The 26,711-nt window shown below is 38.2% G+C and overlaps 1 long non-coding RNA gene across 1 annotated transcript; it reads left to right on the forward strand.

The window, feature by feature from the left end:
- The first annotated feature begins 528 nt into the window (after positions 1 to 528).
- Positions 529 to 8,824, forward strand: LOC140518794 (uncharacterized). The gene is made up of 3 exons (XR_011972016.1): positions 529 to 637; positions 5,795 to 5,873; positions 8,554 to 8,824. It is a non-coding gene; the product is annotated as an uncharacterized lncRNA (long non-coding RNA).
- Positions 8,825 to 26,711: the final 17,887 nt, after the last annotated feature.

The following is a 26,711-nucleotide window of genomic DNA, read 5'->3' on the forward strand; positions in this document are numbered from 1 at the left end:
CCCACCAATAATACACTATCTTTAGTCATTCAGAGGACATAGTTCAATACAGACGCATTTACTGAAATGGCATGGTAAGATGGGGATGCAGCAATAGAGAACGGAATGGATGTAATTTAGAACAAAACTTCAACATATAATGAAGACTCAAGTTTTGAAACATACTTGGGCGTTCTGCTTCTGCAAGTACTTTCTCTGGGTATAATTTAGGCCCAGCATTAAAACTTTGACCAAACTTGATAACATATTGGTAAGGGTTCTAAGGTGCAACTTAGATGCATTTGATCACCATAAACTGAAGTAATACTGAAGCAATTTGAAGTCATTGAAGTCATGTCAACCTGTTGATGCCTCAAAGTTTAGATGGATAAGTTCCATGATCACCTCTGGCAATGTGCATTATCTATACATACTCAATACCAAAAATTTCTTTCCTTTGTAACTTTTACTTTTATGAGACTTTTTTTTTTTTTGCCAAAGGAGCTCATATTTACATAGACCTTTAAGAGTGATATTATCTTCTACTAGTAGGAAAGGATCATCAAGTTGGACAATAACTGCATTGCTGACTATGAACAAGACTTCTTCAGGGGAAGGGCAGTATGAGGAACACTACCTTAATTCCAAAGGTTCTGTGGTGAGTTAATCTTTTCCACGGGCAGTTGAGCTCAGTGCCAAAGACAAGAGGGACCCTGAGCGAGGTTTAATCTCAGCTTAAATCTGGGCTCACAGCCACAGTCACAACCTTCCAGGTGTGAAACCATCCTCCTGGAACTCAGGCTTGGAATCCACTGAGTACACCAAGACCAATACTTGGCAGTGGAAACAGATGAGCAATTTATCAAAAATTTCCTTCTTTTTTCAAGACAAAATGGTAGTAACAAAAGGGGCAGAGCTATGTGAGCCTATTTAGTAAATGTCTTTTAAGCAATTTTTTATTATAGATTCTGTGTCATGATTCTTTGCTCTATCAGTGTAGATCATTAGATATATAATACAGGCCTCTTAGCTGCCAGATTGTTACTGATTCCATAGGATTTATAGCACCAACAATTTTTTTTGGTTGATTTTCTAATGTCTGATACTTTTTTGCTCTATAAGTCATTTTGCTCATGTTGAAATTACTAAATTGAAGAGATCTTCATTTCTCAGGTGATTTATTTTCTCTATTGAATCTATTTAATAAATGCTTTCTTTCTGGATTTCTATATTTGTTTTCATCATCTGAGTTTTAAGAAGAGGTGGTGCAGTGGATAGAGCACCAGTGCAGGAGTCAGGAGAACCTGAGTTCAAACCTCACCTCAGACTCTTGACACTCACTAGCTATGTGACCTTGGGCAAGTCACTTAACCCCAACTGCCTCATCCTGGGTCATCTCTAGTCATCCTGATGAATATCTGGTCACTGGATTCAGATGGCTCTGGAGGAGAAGTGAGGCTGGTGAACTGCACAGCCCTCCCTCACTCAAAACAAAGTTAAGTGCAAGTCATGTCATCATTTCTGTGATGGCATGGTCCTCATTGCAACAAAGGATGAACACACACTACTGAATTTACACCATAAGCTTAGAAATCATACCAAAGAACTGGATGGAAATGTATTTAATAGATTTTCCTTTTCACAAAGAAGCTCTTGCTTCATTTAAGCTTAAAAATGATAAATTTCTCAACCAGGTTAGTAAGATATAGTCCCTAAGTCCCTAGCCTATAATCAACAAAAGCTACTAATAATTTTCAGTCATTAGAGGTAGTGTGGGAATAATGAAAAGGTTTCTGATTTTAGAGTATAAGGACTTGTGTTTGGATCACATTTCAGAAATTTGTTACCTCTTTTTGACCATTCACAAGTCACTAAACTCCTTTGGGCCTCTTTTTCCTTATTTGTAAAATAAAGGAGTTAGATGACTTCTAAGGTCCCTCTTCACTCTAAAACCATAATTCCAAGGCTAAATAGAAATACTAAAAGAAAAGTAAATGTGTGTAAGTTCAAAAGAAAAAAAAAATCCCTATTTATATCACCTCTCTGGTAGGAGTGTAAATTAAATACATCATTAAAATATGTAATATGTTCTCATAATAAAAGAGGAATGCTTAAATAATAACCATAGCTAAGATTATGACTCTTCAAAGTTTACAAAGATTACACACATGTTACCTCATAGGTCCTCACAGTAGTCTTGTGATGTAAGTGCTGAAAACTCCCTATAACATGACCATTTTCCATGGTGGTCTGCAATCTTGCCCCCGATTCCAGATTCCTTCAAGTTCTGTCATGGTCATTTTGGTTTTGAATATAACTGTTTTCAAACATCGGAAAGACCATAATCTAGAAAAGAAATTCATTTTTTTTCTAGGTAGCTTCAGAGGATATATCTAGTACAAATAGTTAGAAATTATAGGGAGCCAAACTTTAGCTTAATATAAGGAAAAAACTTTTTAAGAATTAGAACTACCCCCAAAAAGAATGTTCTACTTCTTGCATTATTGAGTTGCATGGGAGCACTGAAAAAAAAAAAGGTAGGGTGGTTTATTAGAAAGAATATTAAATTTTGGATTGGGTTCATATCTCAGCTCTGTACCAACTACCTGGGTTAGATTGGGTAAATAGACTTCCCTCTCCACTTCTTAGTTTTACAATATATAAAATGAATATTTCAATATCCAAATATAAAAAAATAAATAGTTCAACATCTATTGGACTAAATAATCTCTAAATTTTATAATCCATAGATTGAATGACCAATTAACAGGAATGTTATATAGCAAATTTATGCATCAAGTAAGAGATTTCTTGATGACCTCTAGGATATCTCAGTTCTGAGTCTGATTCTAGTTTCTTATTTAATAATGAGATATCTTTATCACCTGCTATGTGTTATTCTAAGGAAGGCTTGAACACAATAAAGACAAAAAGAAAGACAAAAAGTTATAGACTCATACCAGTTACCTCTAAGACCTACTTGATCTCTCACAGTTACTGCTCTTATCAAGCTCCAACTCTTCCAAATTTCCATTGTGACCCTCTATTTTTTATTGTTCTGTTCTCTTCATTGATATTCCATCCTAGGTTCACTGATAATCTAATATCCAAGGAGGCCTATAATCAGAGTTTGCACAGTGCCTTGTCCATAGATATGCACTTAATAATGTTTGTAGATGCTGATGAGTCATAACCTTAGATTTGGAAAGGATCTGGTCATCTTGACCTGCCTTCTATCTAATGAAGCATTTGTTCTATATCACTGCTAATAAGAACATTGTCATCCAGTCTATGAAAGCACTCTGTGATTACTAGCCTAGTATAGGCAGAGGCAGATAGAAATAAAATGCGCTAAAATTTCTGCTTTAAAACTCTTAGTCACAGCGAATTCACCATTTTTGCAGGTAGCCCCTTGCATTGCTGGGCAGCTCTAATTGTCTATCCCTGCATTCCTTTGTAGCCAAATCTATTACAGTAATTATGTCTTCTGGAGTCACATGAAGTAAGTTGAGTTTCTTCAGATACTTGGAGAAAGTAATTATAAGCCTTTACTGTTGCAGTACGTTTATTGATAATAAAGCAATGTAATTATGATTCAACAGACAGGAAAAGAACTTGATAGCCATCCCTAAATGCTTGAACACTTTCAGGGAACCCATTACAACAATGGGCATCCCATTTCACTTTTGGATAGCTCTGATTTTTAGGAATTTAGCTAATGCAGTCTCTTCATGCTGCATTTATCTTCTCCATTTGTGCTTTGTGGTTTCAGTTTTCTCACCTGTAAAAGGAACGGGTTGGATTAGATAAACTTTGAGGTTCCTTCTACTACTAAAATGTAAAATTCTGTACTTATCAGAAGGCAGACCAAAAAGTGAGCAACAAAAGATTTTTGTTAAGGGAAAGGACAAAGTTGTTATTCCTTTGCAGTACTATCTACCTAGCTCAGCATGAGATTTACATAGAACAAGAGGGGCTATAATTGGGTAGGGTACTGGGATTAAATTAATCTTCCCCATAATAACTTCGCCTACTCAAAGGTGGCAACAAAGTTACAGGAGCTTCAAAATAATATACAATCATCCCAGTGCCTTTTACTAGCTTTTGCTGATTGGCTAACTGGGTGGGGTGGCTCATAGCTATTCACAAATAACACTATGTCCCTTGCCACTGGACAGCAGAAGATAAGTAGAAGAATGTAGCAGATGGTGCTGAAGAGGTTGAATAGTTAAAGCGTGTGTTTAGGGTTAGGGTTATATCCGGTAGGCATAATCTTTGGTTACCTTCCCCATTTAAGGGAGAGTCAACAACTTTGTTACTCTTCAAACTAAAAAAAAAAAAATCATGCCAGCAATGTTTAGAGAAGGCAGATAGATAAAGTTCAATTCAGCATCTCCCCTTACCACTGTCAAAGGAGAACAGAGTGGCAGCTTTGCGGGACTTATTCTACTTCATTCAAGACAAAAATCAAAGTATCCTTCACAAAGGGGAGGGCAGATTCCAGAGAAATCTATTCATGTCTTTCCCCATGCATAGCATTTAGACCAGGGATGGGAAACCTGAGGCTTTGAGGCCACAAGTGGCCACAAATCCAAACTAATGGATAACTGGAAAAGGCCCCCTCTACCTAGCCTTAATCACAGAATGAGCATTGCCTTAGTCATACTGAGACCTGTTAAAGACCTTAGCTTAAAAAGGCCAAGGTTTCCCACTGCATCCAGGGCCATCTCCAGTCATCCTGATCTATATCTAGCCATGGACCTAGATGTCTCCAGAGGACAGAGTGAGGCTGGTGACTTTGCACAGCCCTCCTCACTTAAATCCAATTTACTTATAAGTCATGGTATCACCTTCCTGATGTCATGGTCTTCTTCAAGAATGAAAGACAAGCAACAACCTCTTACTATCATAGGCCATCCAGAGGTTGCCTCTGTTCCCCTCTCTCTTCCCAGGGCTCTAGAACCTCTTCCTCATGGGACTCTGCCTGGGGCCCTTTTCCCATTGCATCCAAGGATTCCCCATTGCTGAGAGTCTTTCATTGTTTTGAGGGCTGCTTTGTGATTCATACACCTTCAACTTACTCTAGATTATCTAAATTCCCAGTTTCTCTAATTTATCTTTCTACAACCCTGGATGAAGGAGTTTATAGCTGATTGTGTGTGTTTTCCTGGTGCATTTTTAGAACTTTTCCTGGATGTTTCCTGGGGATCTGGATTCCTCTAATAGCATACCTGCCATTTTTCCACACTTCTCTATTTTACTCTCAAGTAGGTTAAACAATCCCTTTATAATCTTGTTCGCGCTTTAAATTTGCTTAGTTAACTATTTTTATTAGTAATACAAAAGTATCTCTAAAGTCTGTGTTAAATTCAATTTTGCTAAATTATAAAATTTTGTTATTGTTGTTCAGGTGTTTTTTGGTCATATCTGAATCTTCATGACCCCATTCTGGGGTCCTGTTTATCATTTCCTTCTCCAGTTCATTTTACAGGTGAGGAAACGAAGCAAACAGGGCCAAGTGAATTGTCCAGGGTCACACAGCTAGAAAGTGTCTGAGTACAGCTTTGAACTTAGGAAGAGCAGTCTTCCTGTGTCCAGGACCAGCAGTCTATCCTAGGATAGATAAGACTGTGCCTTAAATTATAAAACAGTGGAAGATAAATAAATGAGGCCATACTGCACAGCACAGCTGGACAAAGATTTCAATGAACTTTATTCTTACAAATTATATTTTTTCTGTCAGCAAAAACAAATGATTAAAGACTTTGAAATAAAGTCACATTTAATTTCAAGTATTCCTTCCCTTTCTCTACAGCAGATGGTGCTAGGAGTATGAGCAGAGATGGATCCAAAGTATATAGTGAGCTTCATCAGGGTAGACTGAGCCATCTATGGTATGATTTCTGTTTACTTTTTGTCCACTAGACAGTCCAGGATACAATCTTAGGTTGTAAAAATCTATGATTTATCTATAATTTATTTTAGGCATGTTGATCACAAAGTCCCGATGATTTTTCCATTGAAATCTCTATCATTCCTGATCCCATTTTCCCCTGCTGCTTTTCTGCTTTCTATTGCTGCTTCCCTAGGCCTTTAACATCCTGTTCTTGGACAAGTGTGGCAGGGACCCTATCCTGAGATTTCTCTTCGCACAATGAAAAGCAAAGCATGGGGCTAGAGACAATAGAAGACAACAGGCTAGAAACATTCAATAAATACAAAAAACATGTGTTTATTGGGAGCTTATTTTGGCAGTAGATAGTGCTGTGGATAGAGTGCTGGGCCTGGAGTCAGGAGGACTCATCCTCCAGAGTTCAAATCTGGCCTCAGACACTTACTAGCTGTGTGACCTTGGGCAACTCACTTGACTCTGTTTGCCTCAGTTTCCTCACCTTGTAAAATGAGCTGGAGAGAGAAATTGCAAACCATTCCAGAAACTTTGCCAAGAATACTCCAAATAGGGTAATGAAAGGTCAGATATGACTGAAAAATAACTGAAAAAAACCCGAACAGAATTTCAAGGAGACAGTGTGATGGGAGTGGATAGAGAGTTGTCCGTGGGGTCAGGAAGATATGGGTTGAAGTCTAACCTCCAAAGCACGCTGGCTGTTTGACCCAAGGCAAGTCACTTTACCTCTCCATGGTCTTGGCAACTTTCTAAGACTGTAAATTGCAGAGAACATGCTGACACATTGATTAAAGGAGTTTCCTCACCTGGGCAGAACTTTTTCAATGAGATCACAGGCTCACTCCCTATATCTAACAAAACTATAATTTTTCTGTATTGAAGGCATAGAAGTACAAAGTACAAAATTTCAAAAGTTTTTGGGAAATCTAATATGTCCTCTAGTTGCCAACCAGTTTTTCTGCACTCATCACAACTGTGAATTTTTCTTTTACTCTGTGGTCCCAGATAGTTATAGTTTACCTACCTAAAATTCTGCAAAGTGGCTGTGAGATTGTTTTTCTTTTGTCTTAAGGTTCCAGGCAAGCAGTTTTTGAGTGCAAATTTTGAGTCTTCTTGGGCCACTTTGACTCTTCCTACCTTGGGGTTCATGACTAGTTTGAAGGATAGTTTGAATGTTGCTTAATGAGTATCAACCAATAAATTAGAAAGCATTTGTTGAACTTTCTACTAGTTGGCATACTCTGTGTTATGTGCTGGGGATATAAAGACAAAAAGAAACAATTCCTTCCTTTAAGGAGTTTACATTCTATTTTCATGACAGGAGATATTTTGAGGACATTTAATCTTCCCCTCCCAGTCTGATTTTTTGTTGTTTTCTTACAAGGGGCCATCGGATGTGTCTCACTCAAAGTGAGAGTCTGATAAGACCTTAGCCTAAAAGGGACAGGGTCTCAGATTGCATCCTGGGCCATCTCTGGTCACTTGATGAATATCTGGTCACTGAACCCAGATGGCTCTGGAGGAGAAAGTGAGGCTGGTGATCTTGCACAGCCCTCCCTCACTCAAATCAAAGTCAGCTGCAAGTCATGCCATCACCTTGAAGTCATGGTCCTCCTCAAGAATGAAGGACAAACATGAGAACAATAGATTTTTTTTCCCATAAACTGTTTTAGCTGTTATTTCTTCTTTTCTTTTTTAAATGGTATTTTATTTTTTCCAATTACATGTAAAGACAATTTTAACATTCATTTCTTATAAAAATTTGAGTTACAAATTTTCTAGCACCCTTCCGTAAGATAGTAATAAATTTGATATGTTATATATGTTTAGCTGAATTATTCCAATAATATTACAGTCTTGTTGTATGTTCATCCTTCGTTGCTGAAGATCATGCCATCATCAGAGAAATAATGACATGACTTGCACTTGACTTTGTTTTGAGTGAGGGAGGGCTGTGCAGTTCACCAACCTCACTTCTCCTCCAGAGCCATGTGAATCCAGTGACCAGACATTCAACAGGATGACAGAAGATGACCCAGGATGAGGCAGTTGGGGTTAAGTGACTTGCCCAAGGTCACACAGCTAGTGAGTGTCAAGTGTCTGAGGTGAGATTTGAACTCAGGTCCTCCTGACTCCTGCACTGGTGCTCTATCCACTGCACCACCTAACTGCCCCTCCAGTCTTGTTAGAGTTTCCTTAAAGTTTGAATCTTATATGTATCTTAAACTATAATATATTGTGTAAATACAGCAAACATACCTTTCAGCTCAGGTTGATAAACTGATGGGATCCTACTCCTCACTCTCACTCTGCTTTTAACTGGATTGTCCTTCCTAATGGTTTATTTACTTAACAAATAACCCTAATGAGGGTTTTAATCCCAATTAGGGGCTCTTAGCACATTAAAAGATTGCTCCCCCTCTGGTCTTTACTCTTGTTTAGCCCTTTCAAGGTTTTGAAAAATACTGACTGAATCTACATCTCACAAACTCCAATTGTCTGTTTACTTAATGAACCACCATTTAGAGTATGAATACAGAGAACCCTATGGCTATTCAAGTACCCACTGACTGAGAACTTTAGATGTTTAGCAAACATATTTGTACCAGTCCCCTACCCCCGTCACTCCCCCAGAGACTGATGCTACTGTATTGTTTACTCTTCAGGAAAATCATAGATCAATTGGACCAGCCTCCTAGAATCAAAGTGATGAGATTACCTGACTTGGATCTGTTTGGGGAGAAATGGATACCTTTGGAGCCAGACCTGTGCCCTACCCCTTGCTGAGAAGACAATGGGAATTCGTATCTATGCCTGGTCCCCACTGACTTGGCTGCTTCAAGGATGATAGGTGACTATAAATCCAGATGGGACAGACTACTTTGGAAGGAAGTTTTCTTAATGTAAGAATGAACTATAAAAATAGCTCTACCACCTAGAGACTATTGGAGCTTTCTCTCTTGTGGATTTCTAGACTGGAACGTAACAAGACAAGAAGGTGGTTTCTCTCCTGTCCCCAGCCTCCAAGAAAATGATATCTCCCAGAAGAATATGGAAGTGCCCTAGCAGCTTCTGTTTATCCAGGCAAGGCTGAACCTGGAGTTTCTAGAACTTTTGAGTTTCTGGGTACCTTTCTCTGCCTTTTTAAGTGATATAGTGGATAAAGTGGTGAAGTAAGTTGGAGTCAGGGAGACCTCAGTTTACATTCTGCCTCTGACTCTTACTGTGTGACCCTGAAAAAGTAACAACTGCTAAGTCTCAGTTTCTACATCTTTAAAATGGGATTAACAATAATTCTTCCCAGGGCTGTTTTTGCGAGGATCAAATGAGAGACTATAGATAAAGTGCTTTACAAACTTTAAAGCATTATATCATCATTAACTGTTATTTCTGTGACTTTTTCTGACCTCAGGTCAGCAACTAGCAGCAATATTGAGAAATGGATATTTTTAGTATTGGGTTCTCCCTAGCACTGTCTCTTTGTGAGTTCCTTGAGAATAAACATTCTTTTTCTTTTTATACTCAACATACTATGCATAGTATCTGGCACGTAGTAGGCACTTAACAAAGGCTTATCGACTATTATATTTTAGGAAATCCTGTCATTGAGAATCCCTGAGTTCAAGAGTTTGAACCTACCTACCCAGAGACAGCAGCTCTTCACAACAGAGTACTTCTTATAAAAGGAGACCACAAAAGGTGTGACCCTGTAATTGTAAGCCTGAGGCCATGAGATGAAAAGCCAAGAGATCTGAGTTTGAACAATCCTTCCTGAATACTCAGACAGTGCAGGCCTAAGGTGAATGGGAAATATTTCTTCAGTCTTCCCACAGTCTTTACCTTCTGAGACAATATGAGAATAACGAATAACTGATTGTTTTGTTTCCTATTTGAGTTCATGTAAACCTGAGTTCTTTGCATTTTATGCACATTTTGGGTTAGGGAAAATAAAAAGCTGATTCATACCTCACATTGTACATTAAGTACTTTTGCAGGAGAAGGGCCTTATTTCCCCATATATGGAGGAACCATAAGCACAAGTCATCCCTAAGCTTCATTTTAGAGTTTTCCTGCAAGGTAGGGGCATCAATAAACCAGAGAGGACCCCCTAACCCTTTGGGTGATATGTGTGGATATGGATATGTGTGAGTCCAGCATATTTGGTAGTGGTGGTGGAGGGGAGGAGCCTAGGTCAAAGATTGTAGCATATCCATAGAATGGAAATTCCTTAAGGCTACGGACTTTTTGGCTGTCTTTGTGTCTTCAGAGTCTAGCACAGTGCTGTATATATACTTAGCAAAAACTTGTTTAATGAATGAATGAATGAGAGCTGAAAGAAACAATAGAGATTATTTAGTTTAACCTCATTTTCAGGTGAGAAAGCTAAGTCACAAGGAGGGTAAGTGTTTTCTTCTAGGTCACACAGAGAGTAGGTAGAGGAGCTGGTACTTGATCCTAGGTCCTCTGATTCCAAGACTTCCCTGAGGCAGGGGCATAGGTCAGCTGACTCTCCTTGGTTTTTAGGCAGAATTCTAATACTTCTCAAGCAGTTGTCCTCTCCTTGAGTGTAAAATAAATTCTACCACTCCTTCCTGAAAATAGCAAATGATACCCTCAGGAAACTTGGCCCCTAAGGGGCTCATATGCCAATAAAATTACCAGAATTGCTCCAGAGTTTAATGTGAAAAATAAATTCAATTGATGGCCTTGGATTATATGTATATCTATCAATATTTATGTGGAATTAATTATACTGAATTTTAATGTGCAGAAATTTGCTATTGCTAAATGCATGAATTAGGAACCTGATTCACCTTCTATTACCCTAAAACCACTAGGATTTTCTCTTCCTTCAACTATGTATTTCCGCAGTCTTGTCCCTTATTTTCTTCATTTACTGGGATATGTTCTAACAAATGTACTTTCTACTTAAGAACATTTGTATTCTTTAATCAGCTTCTTTCTTCAGATCAGATCAATATGTTGGTTGACAAAAGCCAGTAGCTTCTAAAAAGTTTGTGGTATCCTGGCCTCAAATCCTAAATGGTTCCTCCATTGTAGCTCTGGACTTATTCTCCCAATCCCATTCCACTGGCAGTTTAGGTCCCCAGAGAAAGTCTCCATCTACCCTTCAGGATTTGAGGAGTAGGTAGCATAAGGAATTAAGGCTGTCTTTCACTAGTGCTATTGTTAATACTGTCCCAATATCATTTAGCCATTTAGCATCTCCCCAATAATCAGTTAACCCCATTACTATTTCATCAACATTATCTAAATAGAGATTAGCCCCTCAATTGGAGGCAGCTAGGAGTTGTGGTAGGCAGAGACTAACAAGCCTGGAGTCAGAAAAACCTGAGTTCAAATCTGGCTTCAGATGCTTACTAACTTTATGACCCTGGGCAAGTCACTTAAACTCTGCTTGCCTCAGTTTCCTCAACTATAAGATGGGGAGATCTTGTTGTGAGGATCAAATGAGATGCTTATTTCCTTCTCAATTAACACCAATTAGCTTTAACAAAGCAATATTAGCTGAGAAGACTTAGCAAGATCGGAATATAAAACCCTCTAAAATCAGGAACCAGCTCTCATCTATCACCACCTGAGTCCGTGGGGAGGGTGGACTCAAACTTAAAGTGATGGGGTTCAGACTCTGGGAACCTCTTTAAACTCAAATCTGTTACCCTTAACCTAGCCTGGCTACATTGTCAGTTACCTTTTGATTGCCCCACCTGCTTTCCACCCAAGTTCTCCATTGTATTATACCTCCCAATTGCCTCCAGCTATTTCCCACCCTTAATTACATCACTAGTTACTCCAGTCTTATCAAGATCCTCCTTAGACCCTCCTCCCAGACTACTAGACCACTCCCAGATCTTTCCCATAGTCTTTCTGTGTATAAATTCCATCTCACCTGCACGAAGGTGTTTAGATTCAATCCAGCTGTCTAGCTGAGATTCTATCTGGCTTCTTAATACAAGTGTCACAAGGCTTAGGCTCCTTAAGAGTCAACCCAATATGGTGAACCTTTAATAAACTTTGTTTTACTTTGGCTGGAAGAAGTCTTGAGTCAAATTCATTCAGCAGGACCTTGTGTGTCAGTATTTTGGAGTCCTGAGCGCCCCAAACCTCATTGTTCCCAGACCTCAGCAGTGGTAACTACAAGTATTCCTCCTTAACACCTTCACTTCTGGGTCTGGTCCAACCTTTGTGGCTTTCTTTCTTGCAAGATACAGTGTCTTTGTTAATAAGTAAATAGTAATTGTTACTTTTTTACCCAAGAACCCTGGGGGTCTTCCCCTCCCCGTTTGATTTGATTTGATTTGATTTTTTTTTTATTAAAGGGGCCATCCCTTGAGTAACTTAAAGAAGCCTATTCATTGAATGAGTGTATCTCACTCAAAGTGAGAATGTGATAAGACTTGCCTGAAAGGGTCAAGGTCTCCCATTGCATCCTGGGCCATCTCCAATCCTCCTGATGAATATCAGGCCACTGACCCAGATGGCTCAGGAGAAGAAAGTGAGATTGGTGACCTTGTATTTAAGACTTGCTCAGCTGCTGTCTCTGCTAGTAGAGGTTATAGCCTCGTCCATTCCTTCCCCGATATTCACCCAACATCAGGAAAGAATGAACATAACAGATACAGAAAAATAAACAGTCATATGGCACCCAGGTGTAAGAGAGACCTGAAGTTCCTCTCCTACTTGGAGATCTACAGTAGATCTCCTCTGCTTGAAAGTTGACAGGGAAGAAAGGACCACTTTGCCTGTTCATAGCTTCTGTATACACGCTTAATTCTGACTTAGCAGACAAATGGATTTTTATTGCCATGCATGTGCCAATAAGAAACAATCACATAATAGTTACAGAGGCCTTGAATCCTGGCTGGGGACCTTCCATTATACACCATCACACATGCCCAGAAGCTCAATAAATCTCCACAGCAGGAAGAGTATACTAAGTATAGTATAAGATTTTAGAATACCACAGTAAAAAAATTGCTCCACAGGTAACTTTTAAGGAATACATTTATTCAGTAAGTATAATTGTGTGGTGGCTTTCTATTTAGGAAGTGGATGGTCACCTAGAGTTATTGGAATGTGTTTAGTTATGGCTAAATAGACCTTTGTGTGTAAAGACTTTGCTTTTCTTCATTTCTAAAATATAAAGAGAACTGAGTCAAATTTATGAGAATACAAGTCATTCCCCAGTTGATAAATGGTCAAAGGATATGAACAGGCAGTTTTCAAATGAAGAAATTAATGAAAAAAAATGAAAAAAATGCTCTAAATCACTATTGACTAGAGAATGCAAATTAAAACAGTTCTGAATTACCACATCACACCTATCAGATTGGCTAACATGACAAAACAGGAAAATGATAAATGTTAGAGAATATGCAGGAAAACTGGAACACTAATGCATTGTTGGTGGAGTTGTGAACTGATCTAATCATTCTGGAGAACAATTTGGAGCTTTGCCCAAAGGGCTATAAAACTGCATACCCTTTGATCCAACAATACCACTAATAGGTCTATATCCCAAAGACATCATAAAGATGGGAAAAGGACCCACATGTACAAAAATATTTGTAGTAGCTCTTTTTGTGTTGGCAAAGAATTGGAAATTGAGGGGATGTCCCTCAGTTGTGGAATGGCTAAATAAGTTGTGGTATATAAATGTAACGGAATACTATTGTTCTGTAAAAAATGATTCGCAGGCGGATTTCAGAAAAACCTGGAAAGACTTACATGAACTGATACTGAGTGAAATGAGCAGAACCAGGAAAATAGTGTACAAAGTAACAGCAACATCGTGTGATGACAAACTTTGATAGATTTAACTCTTTTCAGCAATGCCATGATCTAAGACAATTCCAAAAGACTCATGATGGAAAATGCTATCCACATGCAAAGAAAGAGCTATGGAGTCCGAATGCAGATTGAAGCATACTATTTTCTCTTTTTTTATTTGTTTTTTCTTTCTTGTGTTTTTTCCCTTTAGTTCTGATTCTTCTTAACAATATCACTAACGTGTAAATATGTTTAATATGATTGTATAAACTACATATAGTTTATAAACTATAAACTATATCATGTATAAATTATATCAGATTGCATGGTATCTTGGGGAAAGGGAAGGAGAGGGAAGGAGGAAATTTAAAACTCAAAATTTTATAAAAATAAATATAGAAAACTAAAAATAAGCAAAATAAATAATAATAAATAAGTGATTTCCTTTTGTTTACAGATATTTTCAGACTCTGTTGCTGTTATCAGTCATGTCTGTTTTGTATGCCATAATATTTTTGTCCCCCTTTTAGATAATTGGGGTTTCTTTTGGGGGAGAAGAGGAATTGTGAGATAGCCTTTATTTTACCACTTCCCCCTGGAGACACAAAAGATTTACAGAAACTCTTAAACATACAGAAACATATGTGGTATTCAAATAACCTCTACTCCCTTTGGAAAGAAATTGAACTTGGGATAGCCATTGGAGCAACCTCTTGACATTTTGAGGAATTCCTATCTGTTCCCCATACAGTCCCTCCCAGGCCAAATACACTCTCTCCTCTCAGGTTCTGTGCAAATACATATAACTCACATGTTTCCATGCTTTAAGGACCATGATTTCAAACCTTATGAGGCCTCCTTCCCCCAAGACTAGGCTGACCCTAAAGTATAGTTTTGTCTTCTGAAGGCAAAAAGTGAGTCCAAGAGGGAACTAAAAAAATACTTTTTATAAACTTAATACACTCACTCAAGAGCCATAACTAGGATAGGGTGACTAGGTCTTTGTCCATAGTACCAACATGGGGGGTGGGGGGGTGGCACTCTTCTTCCCCACAGCTGCTCTCTCTTCTTCTCCTCAAGATCCTCTGCTGCTCTTCGTGATCCCTCTTCCTAATCCAGGCTTCTGTGGCCCAGTGTCCCATCACCATGGCACTCCCTTTTGAGGTCTACCTTTCTCCCAGGTTACAGATCTATTCTCAACAGATATAAGTAAATGAACACAGTATGGTGCTGAATCATTAGTAAAACAATGCAAACTGAATTTCATCTATTTTTATTTTAAAATATAACTACATTATATAAAATATAAGCTTTAACAAAGTAACAATACTCATTGTTTTTTGTTCTTTTCCAATTTCTTTTCTATGTAGCTATATAGTTCTATTATCTTCTCTAGTTGTTTCCCATTTTTTTCTGCTGACCTCAATTTGCAGTACTTTGTAGAAGTTTTTCTATTTTTATTTGCATTCTTCATATTTGTAATTTTTATAGCATAATAGGATTCCACTTCACTAATCTCGCACCAATTTCTTGGATAAGTCTCTTTTGGATTCATTCCACAATTGTTGGACATACAGTTATTTCCAGCTTTTCACTGTTACCATTAAGACAGCTATGATGTTTTTGTACAGGTAGGTCCTTTTGTCTTTTGATATAGTCATTAGGTTATAGTCCTGACAATGAGATCCTGGGGTCAAAGGTTCTAATGAAAGACACGATGATGCATATTACCAATTGCCCCCTAAAACTTTTGTCCCAATTCAGAGTCCCATCAACAAGGCAATAAGGCTAGCTGTTCCAATGTAGCCTCGCCAACCTTAGATGTTTTTGTTTTTCATTATATTTGCCAATTTCATGGTTATAATGTATCTTAAAGTTATAGCCCAGTATAATGGATAGAATTCTCAACCTGGAGTCAAGAAGGCAGTCACCTCAGATTCTCAGTAACTATGTGGTCACAAGCTAAACTCTACTGAGCTTCAATGTCCTTCTTTGTAAAGTATGGAAAAAAACAGGTAGTTGGTGATATCTAACTGGTGATTGGGAGAGTCTAAGGCTAGATATACAGGAGTCAACTGCATAGAGATAATAATTGAGCCCATGGGAGTTGATGATGCCACTAAGTGAATATAGAAAGGGATGATGACACAGGAGAGAGACTGGGGGTATACCAATTACCCATACCAGGGTTATGTTGGGGCTAATTCTTACCAGGTCAAGAGAATTAACTTAAATTTTAGTGTGAGCATTTATACCTCAAAAACTGGCAAAAAACTACAAACAGGGCTTGATCTTTGTTTTGTTGATTATCTAGACTTAAGAAATTCCTGGAAAAAACTTTAATAATACAAATTAAACTTATAAGTGTGTGGAGCTTACCGCCCCCCCCTTCCCCCTCCCCCCCGAGAGCTGGTTGTTAAACATTTATCAACACACCCATGAGTATACTCATAGTGAGAATTTCATGGATGGTGAATCAGTAATGGAGATTGAGGAGGAGTGGTTAGATAGATAGCTAAGAGGAGAACCCAGAAAGAACAGAAAAGAGGAGAACTCAAAAGAGCAGAACTCTAAAGAAAAGAGAATATCCACGAAAAGGTATTCAACAGTGTCACATACACCAGAGAAGTCAAGAAGGTTATAACTTGAGATGTTTGGCAATTAAGAGATCATTCATTGGTAACTTTGGAGAGAGCAATTTCAATTGAGTATTGAGTTTGTGAATCAGATTTAAAGGGTTAAGAAGAGAGTGAGAGGTGAGGAAGTGGAGGCACCTATAAACATTTGCTGAATGAATAAATTAACTCCAGAATTCAAAATCTTGGATGAGGAAAAAGTTTAAAATGGAAATCAAGGGAATTGAGAAGATTGAGGATCTGAGATCGAGGTGTCCAAAGGTTTCACTGAAGTTTCCGAGCCTTAGGGGAGGAAGTGGGGTAGAGAGGAACATTATGAACCATAATCTAAAGGCACTGAGGAAGATGGGGAAAGTTATCAGGGCCTCTGTTCTGTCCCATGCATCTGTGGTACTTCATTAATATGTACATGTTAATGATTGTTATCATCTAATGTATTTACTTCAGAATCTAATCTAGGGGTCATAGGTTCATAAGACAATTCAGCGCGATACTCAATCATTTGGATCTCAAATCTTACAACTTGAGTTGTTGTTTGTTGGATTGGATACAGTTCAACTGCGAAATATTCCCCCTTATTGGCAGAAAATTACTATATACAGAGAAACATCAGGGAAATTGGTCAGATATAACCCTCACTGGAAGCAAAGAAAATTTATTTGGAAAAGCATGCAAATGGCCCTGGATCCATTTGTTTAAAAGTGCATTTAGTTCCAAAAGAGGGAGAAAAAACTTTCCAAGTTAAACACACAATTCCCTTTTTCATTTGCCTGTGTGATTGAGCAAGGAGGTAATTAACTTCTCAAATCCTCAATTTCCTCATCTGTAAAAGAACAATAACATTTGTACTTCTACCTCACGTGGTTGTTGAGAAGAAAGCACTCTGCAAATCTTACAAAAAGGTACATAAAAGAAAGTTATTATTTTTCTCACTTTGTCTTCAGATGATTAATAAATCAAACCTGAAGAAAGACTGTTCATTTGCACTTCACTGTTATGCTCGCCTGAAGACATTCATGATTCCCATCAGGATACCTGTCAAAATTATTACTTTGTCAAATATTACTTTGGAGGGGGCTTGAATTTAAGCTTAAAGCATTGGGGAGAAACTAACAGGGGAGTAGTAATTTTCACTATGCAGGAATCTCATTGTTAGAACTATATAATATTTTGTCAAAAGGACCTATCTCTACAAAAATATTCATAGCTGTCTTATTGGTAACAATGAAAAGCTATGTATTCAATAATTGTTGAACAAACCAAAAGTGACTTAGTCAAGTGCTAGTTACCAGGGCACTGAATTCTTGGTCTGAGCTGTTGATAAGATATGGGAATTGGAAAAAAAGTGTTTAAGGATGCACAATCATGGTCATTTTCACAAGATTATGATTACATTTCTATTTTTACCTAGAGATTCTAAAAAAAATAACCATTTTTATATGGGCGATTTTAATTTATCTCAAAGAAGGATCTTTTATTTCTTTTAATGATATAAAAAGCTTTGGTCACTAGAACTGAAAAGGAAGTTTAGATGTTACTAGAACAGGGGTTCTTAATCTGGATTCCATGAACCACTAGGGACCCATCGATAGATTTCAAGGGGTCCATGAATTTGAATGGGAAAAAAATTATCTTTATTTTTAGTAACTTTTAACCAAAATTTAGCATTTCCTCAATTATGAGTGAGGCAACAAACCACAATAATATTAATTGTATCTTTAATTTTGTTACCAATAGAAACCATATATTATATGTGTATGTATTTTCTATCACATTATTGCTAAAATTTTCCTAGATGTCCAGTATGAACATGAATGTTGCCTTGTCAAAGGTCATCTCACTATTTAATGCTAATTTAAGCTAAACAACAGCCTTCACACAGATACATCTTTTTTAAAAATTTAAATTCTAGCTTGCATCAGTTTTAACTTCATTTTTTTATTTAACATGTTAATAAAGGAGCATATATATTACTATATCCTAAATTTGTTTTTTTTAATATTTTGATAATTGTATTTCAATATAATTAGTTTAATTTCTCATCCTGTGTATTTGATTTTATGCATTAAAATGTGTATGACCCTGGGCAAGTCATTTAACTTCCCAGTCAGTTTCCTCATTAAAGTCCATTCCAGCTCTAAATCAATGAGCCTAGTCCAATCACCTCATTTTATAGATAAGAAACCAAAGCCTGGAGAGGTAAAGTGTTGTGTCCAGGGTCCTACAGGTCCTAAGTAGAAGGCCTGCTTTGCAGAAAATACGTTGGGAAAATCCAGCTTGAAAAATCATGTTCATTCCTTTTTTGCTGAGGATTTGGGTTTGTAATATTAATTATATTTGGATGCTGGGGTTTTTTTTCTATTGCTTTAGTGTCAGTCTACATGTGAATGATAAACATTATTAGGATGAAATCTGCTATGAGAGATAGATAGAAAATATTTCCCTTGGCATTTTCCCTAGCCACTAAAAAGTGAATGTCTACATGTTTTCTCAAATAGTTACTAGGTCAAACTCTACTCCAAGCTACCTGGGTATCTGCATTAATTTTGCAGAGGTGCATAAAAATAGAAAAGTGGTTTGGGGCCATATTGTGAAGCTGAGTGACTTGAGGAGGTCAACCGACTGCGCATAGTAGTGTTCAGCAGTGTAGAGAAAATAGATATGAGTATGCAGGGGGTTAAGGGCTAGGCAGAATACACCTAATTCTCCCTAAGGAGCAGAGACTGGTACATCAGATGCTTTCTTTCAAATAAAAACATTAATCTCACAATCAGACTGGTAGTGAATGGGGCCTGATTTTATAAAGAACAATTGATCCATTTCAACAAGGATTGTCAGTGCATTCTATTCCATTCCATTACAGGTAATGGGATGATGGAGCCTTTCTCCTCTCCTTTTATAGACTACTCATTAGGTGGCTCTTCCTTGTTCAGTTACTAATCACCCTTGATATCTCTTCCCCTCACCCCCAACACACACACACACACACACACACACACACACACACACACACACACACACACACGGATCAAAAAAGGATTAATGATCATCCCAAAGCACACATCCTTTGGCACTGACACAGCACATATCCATCCCCCAGGAACCACTATAGTCCAACACAGAAGGTATCCTAATCCAACAAAATAAGAGGGAGGTCTCCCCTGCTCACTTCCATTATATAGCTTTTGGAAAGGTGCTTTTGGATACTAAGGGGGAGGTACTTTTGAATACTATTACCTTAGTGAATATAATCACAGGAGACCCAGCCCCCTTAATTATATTAACCAATCAATAGATTTTAATCACAACATATAAATTAAGTGTTGTTTTTTTTCCCTACAACCAAGCAAAATGGGTGAATAGTTTTTAATTATCTAGAGAGGATTAAAGGGTACCAGATTTCTCAAGGATTCTTAACCCCAGGTTCTTTAAATCCCCACTTTCTTATTCCCTCCATAGTTCTTAGGGGGTACATCAGAAACAGTACTCACTTTGGAATCAAAGAAACTGGGTTCAAAACCTACTCGGACACACTACTTAATTGGACTCAGAAAATCACTTAATTACCCATGGCCTGTTTCTCTGTCATATTATGGGTTTAACCTCTGAGGTCCCCTCTTGATCATATAAATAGAAATTTGAATCCTGTTCCATCCTTAATGGCAGAACCTGGTCACTAGGGACACTAGGCGTTGGATGGTGTCTCTTAACCAGTTTCTTTGCTATCCCCTTCCCAATTAATTTTATATATCGTTGATTTTTTCCTTAAAAAAAAAAAACAACAACCACCTTTTACCTTATTACTTCCTACTTAAGAACCTTAAGAATCATGGTTCCCAATCATTTGGATGAAATCTAAACTTTTCAACCTGCATTCAAGACTCTCCATCAACTGGTTCCATCTTACCTGAGTGACCTTATAACCAATCCTAAAATGAAAGTTACCCTAGTCAAGTCATGGTCCTTTTTGCATTCAAGACCCAGTACAAGTACCAAACTTTTCAAAGCTTCTCTTACTACTCAAGCCCCTCATGATCTTTCAAACCTGATGTGACCTTTGATAACATTTATAGTTTATATCACAAAATCTAGCAATTCATTATATATGGTGTTGCATTAATTGATGGCTTACCAATTGAGTTGGTGTTCAATAAATGGAATTTTCCTTTCCTTTTCAAAAGTGTATATAAAGGGAGTGATTGGGGAGGTCTCCCTTCCTATTTTGTTGGACTGGGCTACCTGTTAGGGGTGAGGGAGAGAGGTATCAAGGATGATTAGTAACTGAACCAGGGAGAGCCACCTAATGAGTAGTCTACAAAAGGAGAGAAGAAAGGCTCTATCATCCCATTGCATGTAATAAGAAGTAATGTGACTTGAGATACATATGTGTTTGTGTTTTTAACAAGCTCTTAAAGGCTTAGGGAACTGTGATCTTCTACTTACTTTATGCATTTTTAAATGTATTTTTTAAATGCCCTGAACAGAAGGTTGTTTAATAACTATTTGTTTACTTGCTTTCATTGCTATTGCAAATAATATTAGTTGTAGAAGTATAGGAAGCTGGAAGGAGAATCAATTAATCAAAAAGCACTTATCAAGTCACTACTATTTGCTTAATGTGTCATGTACTATGCTACAAATACAAAAGTGATAGTCCTTGACTTCAAGGAACTTATATTCTAATAAAGGAGACAGCATGTACACATACATATGTATATATACACACATGTAGATCTATATATGTGTGTATATTATATGTGTATATACATGTATGTATGTATATATATATATGTATATATATATTCTTTGAGTCAATCAACCCATCCCTCAACTCTAATACTTTTATCAGCTGAGAACACATATCAATCATTTGGAGTTTTGAACTAGGTGTGAACAATGCCTAAACCTCTGTTGACTCAATCAATCAATCAATCAGTGCTTTCAATTGGATTGGAAAGGAAGTCTGTCTGTTCAGAGTGGCTGCTACTGCTGTTGTTTATCCTTTGTTCTTGAAGAGGACCATGACATCAGGAAGTTGATGCCATGACAGGCAAATGAATTGGATTTAAGTGAGGCAGAGCTGTGCAAGTCTCCAGCCAATGGTCAGATATAGATCAGGACAACTGGAGATGGTCCTGGAAGCAGTGGGAGACATTGGCCTTTTTATTTTATTTTATTTTTTATTTATTTTTTGTGTGGATATTATCTCTTTTGATTCAACACACCCTATACTTTCTATCTATATATCTATATGTATGTGTGTGTGTATGTACAATCTCTCCATCTACCCAAATACTGAGAAAAGATTCAAAAGTTATAAATATTTTCTTTACATGTAGTAATGTAAACAGTGAAGCTTTAGAGAGTCTTTTATGATTTTTCTTTCCTGTTTACCTTTTCATGCTTCTCTTGATTATTGTCTTGGGAAGTCAAATTTTCTATACAGATCTGGTCTTTTCGTCAATATGAATGATTGAAAGTCCTCTATATCATTGAATGACCATTTATCCCCTTGAAGTATTATACCCAGATTTGCTGGGTAGGTGATTCTTGGTTTCAATCCCAATTCCTTTGACTTCTGAAATATCCCATTCCAAGCCCTTTGATCCCTTAATGTTGAAGCTGCCAGATCCTGTATTATCCTGATTGTATTTCCACAGTACTCAAATTGTTTGTTTCTAGCTATTTGCAGTATTTTCTCCTTGATCTGGGAATTCTGAAATTTGGCCACAATATTCCTAGGAGTTTCTCTGTTCTGGTCTCTTTCAGGAGGTTATCAGTGTATTCTTTCAATTTTTATTTTGCCCTCTGGTTCTAGAATTTCAGAGCAGTTTTACTTGATAATTTCATGGAAGATAATGTCTAGTCTCTTTTTTTGATCATGGCTTTCAGGTAGTCCCATAATTTTTAAATTGTTTCTCCTGGATCTATTTTCCAGGTCAGTTGTTTTTCTAATGAGATGTTTCACATTATCTTCTATTTTTTCAAACTTTTGGTTTTGTTTACTAACTGCTTGGTTTAACTCATAGTCATTCATTTCCCTGAACTCAATTCTCTCTTTCAATGAATTATTTTGTTCAGTGAGCTTTTGAAACTTCTCCTCTATTTGGTTAATTCTGCTTTTTAAAGCCTCCTTCTCCTCATTGGCACTTTGGAACTCTTTTCCCAATTGAATTAGCCTCTTTTTAAAGCTGTTACTTTCCTCACCATTATTTTGGTTCTCCTTTAGTAAGCTGCTAACTTGTTTTTTAAGCTCTTCTATTGCCTGAACCCAGTTTAAGTTGCCTTTGGAGGCCCTGGAGGCAAGGGCCTTGACTTCCTCTGACAGTATGCCTTGTTCTTCCTCATCCAAAAAGATGGGGAGAGGCATCTGTTCCCTAAGTAACCTTCTATGGTCTTATTTTTTTTCCTTTTTTTGGGCATTTTCCCAGTCAGTTACTTGACTTCTGAGTTTCCTCTCCACCACCACCTCACCTCTGGTTCTGGCAAGCCAACACTGGGGGCTGAGATTCAGATGAGCTGCTCCAAACCCTCAGGGGCTTTAGGCAGGGGCAGGGCCACTATTCAGTGTGAGATTAAGATCAGCTGCTCAGGTTGGGGCAGGGCCTCCAGGCAGGGCTCAGTTCCCTCAGGGAGAGGGAACACTGAGACCTTCAACAATGGATTTGGGCTACTACTTGCTTTAGGAGCCCCTGTCCAGCTACTGCCTCCACTGCTGCCACCTGAGGAAGCCTGAGTTATGGGGACACCCTGCTCCCTTCTTGGCCAGCTGAAAAGACCCTCTCACTGACCTTTGGTGCCTGTGCCTGTGGGTTGAGGGATGTACGCTGCTGCTTCTGCCCCTGAAGCCTGCTCGGATCTGCTCCTCTCAGTGCCATGTGGCCCAAGGCTGGGCTGGGCTCTGCTCTGGGTCCAGTGGGACAGACCTTTCACGTTGGTCTTTCAGGTCACTCTGGGCTAGAAATCTCTTTCATTCCATTGTTCTATGGCTTCTGCTGCTCTAGAATTTGTTGAGAGTTCTTCTTTACAGGTATTTTATGGGCTGTGGGGTAAGAGCTAGTGTATGTGCATCTTTCTACTCCACCATCTTGGCTCCACCCCGAAACATTGGCCTTTTTAAGCTAAGGTCTTTAATAGGTCTCAGTCTAACTGAAGCAATGCCTCATTCATAAGGGTTAATAAGAAATAAGGCAAAGAATGACCTCTCAAAAAAAAAATAGATCTAGGAGGGGAAGACCTTTTGGGTTTCTGGCCCAAACAGAAACAAGTGCTATTTACATTCATTCTGAGCCAATCAGGGTCCAAACAATGATCAAACAGGGCTTGGCCTGGGACCTATTATTGGCCAGTGAATAAGATCCAGAGTGATCTGGGGATAAGGCTGGTCTTTAAGAGAAAAGGGCGGGGGGGGGGGGGGGGGGGGGGGGGGGGGACGTGGAAAGAAAGGAAAGGGGAAGGTGTGGTTTGTCCTTTGTTCTCAAAGAGGACCAGGGAGGTGATGCCATGACATGCAAGTGAATTGGATTTAAGTGAGGGAGGGCTGTGCAAAGTCACCGGTCTCCTCAGAGTGACTGAGAGACTTGGTTGAGCCCTTTAGGGCTGGCTGATATAAAACCATCAAGATAATTTGAAAGTAAAGATTTGATTATGTGGCAGCTCAGTGACTGAACCTTTCCAGTCAAATCCCTAAGGAGGAATCATTTGGGGTGGGGCAGTCAGAGGATGACCTCCTCCTTACCCTTCTCTTGACCAGGGAAGGAATTTATGAACTTCTGAGTTGGAGCATTTGTCCTAGTCTTAGCAGCATCCTGAGAGCAAGGACAAGCTAGATAGATTAAGGAAGGACAGCTTAGCTTTAAGAATCTTCAAGGAGCCCCAAAGAGAAGCTACGCTGTGGTTACAGAGAAGTTCATGAAAAGGGGAAAAGGACTTCCAACAACCAGGGCCTATGCTAGCCCTTTGCCACATGTGTTCTCTAAGCTTGAACTCTGCATGTGGTGGTGGTGGAATTTTACAGACTTTTTTTTCTTTTGGAAGCAGGGTGGGGTGAGGAGGATATTTCATACATACTATTCTTATTAAAGGAGCCTTAGTAAAGGCTCCTTTCTTAAAGCCAATTAGATTTGAATGACTCATTGATATCAACTAATAATTTTTAGGTGGAAGTGTACCATGGGGGCTCCTGAGAGTCCAGACACTCAGAGTTAACCCTAAGGTCTCAGGGCCCTGAATGAAGGTATACATTGGGATTGGGTCCAGAGCCTGTGACATATAATGGTATATAAGGAATCAATATAAAATGAATACAAAGAATTTTGGGAGGGAAGGCCTTAGTAACTGAGGGGATCACGAAAAGTTTCATGAAGAAGATGGCGTCAAGAGGAGTCATTAAGGAAACTTTTCTAAGAGACAGAGATGAAGCCAGGAATCCATTCTAGGCATAGGATCAGTCAGCAGACAAAGGAGCAGAGAGAGAAGACAGAGCATCCCATGTGAGAAACAGTGATTAGTCTGAACTATGGCTGAACCACTGAGTCCAAGGAGGAGGGGAGAAATTTGTAAAATGACTGGAAAAAGAGGAAGAGGCCAACTTGTAAGGAGCTTTAAATGATGAACAGCTTATATTTGATCCTGGAGGAGTAGTAGAGTAGTGGAGATGGCACCTGAAGGCTTGGATAGTGTAGGGTTCTGTACTTTTGAGTTGTTTGGGAGAAGAGTTTGGCATATCTGGATGTCATAAGCAGAGTTAGACTTTAGGGACTTTTGAAAAACAAAAAGTCCTTAAGTTGTCTTCTTTGGAAAATATTAGCTAACTATTCAATCAGTTTTAATTAGGGCATTTTTATTTTAGAGCATAATTATTTTCAATGTAATCTTTAAGAACAACATATTTTTGTACTATTGGTTGCAGGCAGTCTGGTCATGACAGGAATATTCTTGTATGTATTCTAAATTAAGCCAATAGGACTAGACGCTGTCATATTTCATAAATGGTACTAATGAAAGTAGACGCTTAATACGTTTGTTGATTGATTAAAACATATCTCTATGTACTGTTGCAGTGTCATTGTGGGAAAAGCACTAAATTTGAAGTCAGAAGAGCTGGCTCTGAATCACAGTTGTATGAATTACTCACAGCCATGGTGACCTTCAGTGAATCATTTACTCTCTCACTTTACTCATCTGCAAAATGAAGGTAATATCTTCATTACTTAACTCATAGGGTCATTGTAAGGATCTAGTTTGGATGTATACAACCATAAAGCACCTCACAAATGTCAGCTGTTATTACTTTGGAAAGTTGTCTAATACACTGAAGCCTTTGCTTTTCTTTTCAAGAGAGGGCCAGCTATAGTTAGCCTCATTTGTAATTCCTTGCATGTGTACTTACTTCATATGGAGGCTCAGGGGATGAGTATAGGAGAAAGGAGCGTGGCCACTGTCTTTTCTTCTGTGACAAAGTTATAAATAAATTCTATTCAATAATAAGACAACATTTCAAATGAAGAGGTAAGCAGCATCTATATGGTTTCAGTGCTATTTTTTATTTGACGAACACATTACAAAATTTAGAAACCAGAGACAGTTCAGGCAAACTGTTAAAACACAGTATAAATTAATTTTTTAAATATACAAACTATGTATACATAGATAAATTAGCTTGACATGACTGCAGAAAAAATTCTACGATCCTTTAACCAAGGTTGTAGGAAAGGCATCAGAATGGGGCAGACACTCAATGCTCATTGCAAGTTAGACATTTTTTTACAACAAACTAAAAACGTACCAATGACTACGCTACAGTCTTATTGCTGGGTTAACAAAGAATATAGGAGGCTTATCACTATTGGAGCTTGTTAAGAGTTATGTACAGTAATAAAATGAGCCACTTTCAAAGTAACTTTACTGCCACCTGGACACACAATAAATCAAGTGTCAGTTATCATGTGAGACAATGAACACTATTACACTGTGATTTAGAGTTGAACTGAAAAAGGGGAACAATATGGAATTAAAGAACCTTTTTGTTTTTTAGACACTGATTATCTCTATGCTGCCCAGGCAAGAAGTGGCATGGTCTGTTCATGAGCCCAGTCCCTCTATTGATCAGCCGGGGAACTCTGACCTGTTCCATTTCTACCTCCTGCTATTGGTGGCTTACCCTATTAACATAAACTTAGTGCAGACACTCGATTGGCATAGTTTACCACATCTCAGAACTCAGAACTCCTTAACCCCAGCGATCTGCCAGCCTCAGCTTCCCAGACAGACAGGATGAAAGGCATGAACCACCACTCCTCACTAAAGAAAAGTTTTAAGAGAAACTTTTAGAAAAACCCTCCTTTTTTGTATATTTGAGAAGCATTAAAAACTTCTACTTCTAGTACTACTGAGGC

The sequence above is a fragment of the Notamacropus eugenii genome, chromosome 1, assembly GCF_028372415.1.
Source record: "Notamacropus eugenii isolate mMacEug1 chromosome 1, mMacEug1.pri_v2, whole genome shotgun sequence".
Classification (NCBI taxonomy): domain Eukaryota; kingdom Metazoa; phylum Chordata; class Mammalia; order Diprotodontia; family Macropodidae; genus Notamacropus; species Notamacropus eugenii.